Source organism: Phyllostomus discolor, chromosome 5 (genome assembly GCF_004126475.2).
Source record: "Phyllostomus discolor isolate MPI-MPIP mPhyDis1 chromosome 5, mPhyDis1.pri.v3, whole genome shotgun sequence".
Lineage (NCBI taxonomy): Eukaryota > Metazoa > Chordata > Mammalia > Chiroptera > Phyllostomidae > Phyllostomus > Phyllostomus discolor.
This window is the reverse complement of record NC_040907.2, coordinates 81901327-81906883: the sequence shown is the minus strand read 5'-3', so window position 1 is coordinate 81906883 and position 5557 is coordinate 81901327. Positions and strand designations below refer to the sequence as shown.

Sequence of the window (5557 nt, the reverse complement as noted above, 5' to 3'; positions counted from 1 at the left end):
CTTCAGCCCCCGATGCTGTGGGAAAATAATCAAGAGCATGCATATCAGCTGCAAGGGGAGTGGGAGCTTCCCACAGGATAAACTCCTGTGGAGTGAGAAGCACTCCAGCGGCAGGTCAAGCTTGCTGGACTAACTCCCTGGCCCAGGTGGAGATAGCGGGGTGCTCAATCGCTTGCTCGCTCTTTTTCTCTCCCTCTGCCACACCTTCTTTCCAGCAAAAACCTTTGTCTGTAGAACTTTCCATCTCTGCCACTCTGCCACCATTTTTTCCTACCTCAGTTCTTGCTTCTTGCCTAGTTGCCAGAGGAACCAGCAGAAAAAAAGGAAATTTAGAGACCAAAAACACATCTCATATGCTTTAGGGGAAGAGAGGCCAGTATTTGTATACAATGGAACCTAGAGCTGGGCACTTCTGGGCATGTCAGGGCAAAGCAGCAACCCCTTTTTCTAGCAGCACAGGGGCATCCTTGGCAGGCAACCCAGGGAGGTAGAAGAGATTCCCGTCAAAAATCAGAAAACACAGGTTCTTTGAATATGGGCTTCATCTTGAGCCAACTATGTGACTCTGGGCGAGTCACTCAACCTATCCAGACCCCAGGGTTCTCGGTTGTAAACAGTGAGATAAGAATATCAATGTCATAGGATTTTTGTGCGTATTTATTCATTGACTCAGCAAATATGTCTTGAGTGCTTGCATGCTAGGCACTGTGGTAGGTATTGGGCTCATCAGGCCTTGCTTTCAATCAATATGTTTCCAGTTTGGGGCAGGAATGAACAGGAAATAGCAAAAACAATAATGTGTGATGAGTACAGTATGCTACAATAGAAGTGAGGAGAGAGAGAGGAGTCGCAGGAGTGGCATGCCGTTCCCTCCCGGGTGGTCAGGGAAGAGTGCCTGGAGGAGGCCACAGCTAATGTAAGAACTGACCTATGGACGAAGCTGGCAGGGAGATGGGTGCATAAACTGGAGAGGGCATTACTGATTGATTCAGAATGGCTGGAATTGGGGGAGAGAGGAAGAGTAGTAAAGGTAAGGGACACAGCGGTAGTGGAGTGATGGGTGCATGCCTGGAGATTTAGGCAGGTACACCATGCCGGGATGGTGATAAGAGATTCAGACAGCATTCTGGAGCAACGCGGAGCCTTTGAATACTTTTAAGTGAAGGGAAGACAAAATCAGATTTATATTACAGAAAAGCCCCTTAAGCTGCAGTGTGGAAATTGAATTAGAAAGTATTTGGCGGCTATTTCCCATTTTTCCTTCCAGACTCACTTGCTACCCTTCTGTGCCCCGGTAGGCTGATATATTTTGTAATGCATCAACAGGCTGCTCTGTTCTCTTGTTTCTGGATAGAGTCAGCCCATAGAAGGCAGGAGCAGGAGATGGGAGTGAGGAGGAAAACCAGGAGTCTGAGATGTTATAGAAACTAAGGAAAGAGAGGTTGAGGAAGTAGGAAAGTACAAGCGGTGACTGCAGATACGAATGTGGAAAAGTGCCATTAGATTCAAGAACAAAGACATGGCTGATCTTGGTGGACCTTGGCAAAGCCATTTCAACAGAGTCCCTGGAGACCAAAGGCAAGGTTCACATGAGAGTGAATTGGTATCTGAGGGGGATTGGCATATGGTGGTTTGCAGTTTTCTGTAGAGTAAGGGCTGAGGTCTGATGAGATGGGGGGACGTGAGGATAACCACAAGGAGAGGCCTTCACAGAGTGTATGCATGTCTTTCTTTTCCTGCTTTCTGGCAGGAGCAACAAGCCCCTTAGCTTCTGGGGTCTGTTTTCTAGGTGAGGAGAGCTGGGGTCACAGAAGTGAGATAAAAAACTGTAGAAGCAGAGCATCCTTGTGGCAGTCCCAGCACCTGCACCCGCCGGCCCAGCACGGCTTCCCTGTTTGATTGAACTCTGAGAGCTCAGGTTTCCCTTCTTCAGAGGATGGTTCTTCCAAGTGTATGAATGATGCTGTGGCCAGGGCAATCGAAGGCCTCTCTCCTCCCAGAGGCCTTTTCCTTTACTGAAGCCATTCCAAGAGAAATGAAAACGCGGAGTTTCAATTCCATAAATATTGATTGAGTGTTTGGTGTAGGTACTTCTCAGAACTGTACAAAAAGTGGTCTGGTGTGCAGGACCCATGTCTGTCATTTTTTCAGGTTGTAGTAAAATGTACACACCATAAAGTTTACCATCTTCACTATTTTTAAGTGTACAGTTAAGTTATATTAAGTTTATTCATGTTATTGTGTGTCCAGTCTCATACATTTTCATTTTGCAAAATGGGAGGTCAGTGCCTATTAAACAGTAAGCCCCCATTTCCCCTTCCCTTCAGCCTTTGGCAGCCACCATTCTCGTTTCTATTTCTGTGAACCCGACTCTTCTACATACCTCCTGTAAGCGGAATTTTACAGTATTTGTCCTGTTGTGACTGGCTTAACTCACTCAACATAATGTCCTCGAGGTTCATCCATGTTTCGGCATGTGTCAGAATCTCCTTTCTTTTTAAAGCTGAACAATATTCCATTGTACAGACATACCACAGTTTGCTTATCCATTCACCTAGCAATGGGCCCATGGGTTGCTTGCCTGTTTGGCTGCTGTGAATAATGCTATTATAAACATGAGGGCACAGATATCTTTTGGAGTCCCTGTTTTCAGTTAGTTGGGATATATATCCAGAAATCAAATATCCTAGGATTTTTGAACTTAAAACCATACTTAATTTTATCTTACTATAAGTTTAAACCTCAGTGATTAATGGAGTTGTTTTTTTTTTTTTTTTAGCAAGGGAGACTATTTTGTCTGTACAGAAACCCAGAATAGGTAGGGCAGGAGGGGCTGGCATACAGTTTTGGACATAAAGGTGCCCTCAGTGAGTGTGGGCCATGTTGCCAGAAGGGCATCTTCATGCAGCCAGTGCAGACCTGATGCATGCAGGGTGGCATCTCATGCTGTGGGTGTGAAGGTGAAGTGTACTGGTAGTTGAGCAAGCAGCTGAGGGATGCCGTGTAGAGGTCTGAGAAGTGCACGAGGTGCTCTGAGAAGTAGGTGGGGTTGTGGAAGGTGTTCGACACTCCCAAACTGAGTGTTGAACAGGGTCTTGGTAGTGAACCTGCCTCATATCCTGCTGTCTTTTCACCCAGGCAGCCAGCACCTACAGATCTGCATCACGCATCTGCACATCCATCTGCATGCACCCCAGCAGGACTGGAAGCACCTGCTGCCCTTTCACTGAGTATATGCTGAGAATGCAGATGTCATGCTCCAGCTTGGGGATACTGGCACCTGTGCACCAGCCCTGCCAAAGCCTGAGATCCTCCAGGTCCCTGTAGAAGTGATATCTGAAGTAGAGCACCTTGGGGCTGTGTCATTCTGTCAGGCACAGAAAGGCAAACAGGTTTCCTGGTCAGTAGATCTTGCCCTTTCCAGGTAGTGATACAGTCCCATTGTCCCGAGCCCTTCTCATCAAGTTTTCTGAAAGGCTTGTGTGGGTCAGTGAAAAAGGGAGGTTCATTCTCCTGGACGATGACCACTGCAGAGAGTTGGCATCAGCCAGGAACCACCACCATGTGTGAATTCCTTTGCCGGCAGAGCTGAAAGGACTGTTGGTGCTAAGGAAGAGGTGTTTCCACTGGCCACCTAGTGGCTCAGGAAGTAAATGTCTTGCTCTGTCCCAGATGTACTTCTCCACATCCCATTCGATTCACTGGCACATGAAGCCTTTCATGTGCATGTCTTGAATGGTGCCTGTCACATCCTTTAGAGGCCCAGGGAGTGGTCCACTTCATGGGAGATCAAGGCCATCTCTGGGAGTGAGATCTCCATGACCTGCTTGATGGAGGGACTCTGGCCTAGAAGTCTCTTATCTGGTACAGTGGGATGTGCTGGGTGTCCCCATATAGGTAGAGCCCTTCCTCAAGTGTTGGGCATAGGCTGGAGGCCCCTGGCAGCCATCCCCAGTTGCACATGATGGAAGGTGTCAATCTTTACCAGAAAGCTCTTCTGAACTGAATGTCTTGGTGGAAGCCACAGATGACAAATTTGAGGTTGTGTTCATACTTCCCAATCTGGTGGTCCTCTATCAGGACGTCACACGTGGCACCGAGGCTCTCTGGGTACAGTGTAGACTTCAGCATTGTGTGGGTTGATGTTGGTGGTGTAGGTGGACCCTGGGGTCAGGAGACTGCAGATCTCTGGGGACATGAGGACATGTACCAGTCTCTGAAGGTCCTGGTAAAGAGCACACAGGGGCAAACTGAGTTTAGGGCTCATCTGCCAGATCAGTAGGCACCAGAATCCAAGGTCCACAGCCAGAGCAGGAGGATGAAGATCCGGTGGCTCGCTGCCTGCAGTGGCTTGGCCACATCAGCCAGCATCTAGTGGCTGCCTGCAGCTCCACACCCTCCATGCTTGGTGCCCACCGCCTGAGCAGCCCTCGGCAGTCAGCCAGTCTGCCACTCTCTGACAGCAAGTCTTTAAATTACGTTTTTAACTTATGGTATATGTTATTCCTTTTCCTTATTGTATTACCTGGGATCTCTGAAACCTATAAGAGGCTATCATAAGAGAACTCTGGAATACTGGAATATTCCTTTGGAATACGTTTGTATTCATCTGGATATTTATTTCCTTATCCATCGCCCGAACTGGTGATAGCCATAGGGAACTATTGCCTTTGTGACTCTTATCTCATTAGCATAATGTCAAGCTTCATCCATGTTGTAGCATGTGTCAGAATTCCTTTCCTTTTTAAGGTTGCACGTCTCCCACTTTACCTTGTAGTGTGTTTCTCAGTTCCAAAAACCTTTCATACCCATTTTCCCCTTTCACCCTCATTTTCTGCATGTTGCATCCAGGAAGTGGCTGTTACCTCCAGGCTGTAGCTGAGGAAACAAGCCCGCAGCCTCAGGACCACCCAGAGAGCAGAGTCCTAGGACCGGAATATAGGTCTCTGGTCCCCTGTGTGTTCCCCGGCGCACGGCTCTACATGCAGAGCCCTGCATGACTGTGTAGACCACGCTCCATACTCCACACAGCAGGCTCCCACATGAGGCAAAGGGGCAGGAGACCTCTGAGAAGGAGAGAATGAGTCAGTGACACGTTAGTGACGGGACCGAAGTGGGAGAAAGGCCAGCGGTGGCAGGGGGCCTGCCAACAAGCTCACTCTGGTCGCAGTCCATGCAGTAGGGCTCCTCTTCCTGGGGCAGCTCACTTTTTTCTGGGACATAGGGATTTTGCCAGGCCAGTCCCAGCAGCTGGGTAACACAGCTCTGTAGGAGCAGCCAGCTTTAACAAGGAGAATCCTGAAAGTTAATAGTCAGTGACTGGGCACACTGCCTCACATGCTGTCAGGTGTGGGCACACTGCCTCACGTGCTGTCAGTGGTATTAGAAGGTCCCTGAATCAACTGGTTGAGCTACCATGGAAGGATTCTATTTGGTGCATTACCTTTGAAGCTGGTGTAATCACCTGTCTTAGCATTCATGTCCAGGCCGACAGTCCTGAGTAAGAATAAACTTTCTGTTTTGGAGAATGTACTCATTGTGAGTGCTAGCTGCTTTC

General features: G+C 48.3%; 1 pseudogene; it reads right to left on the bottom strand.

Moving 5' to 3' along the window:
• Window positions 1–2775: 2775 nt before the first annotated feature.
• LOC114496799 lies at window positions 2776–5313 on the bottom strand (annotated as a pseudogene).
• Window positions 5314–5557: the final 244 nt, after the last annotated feature.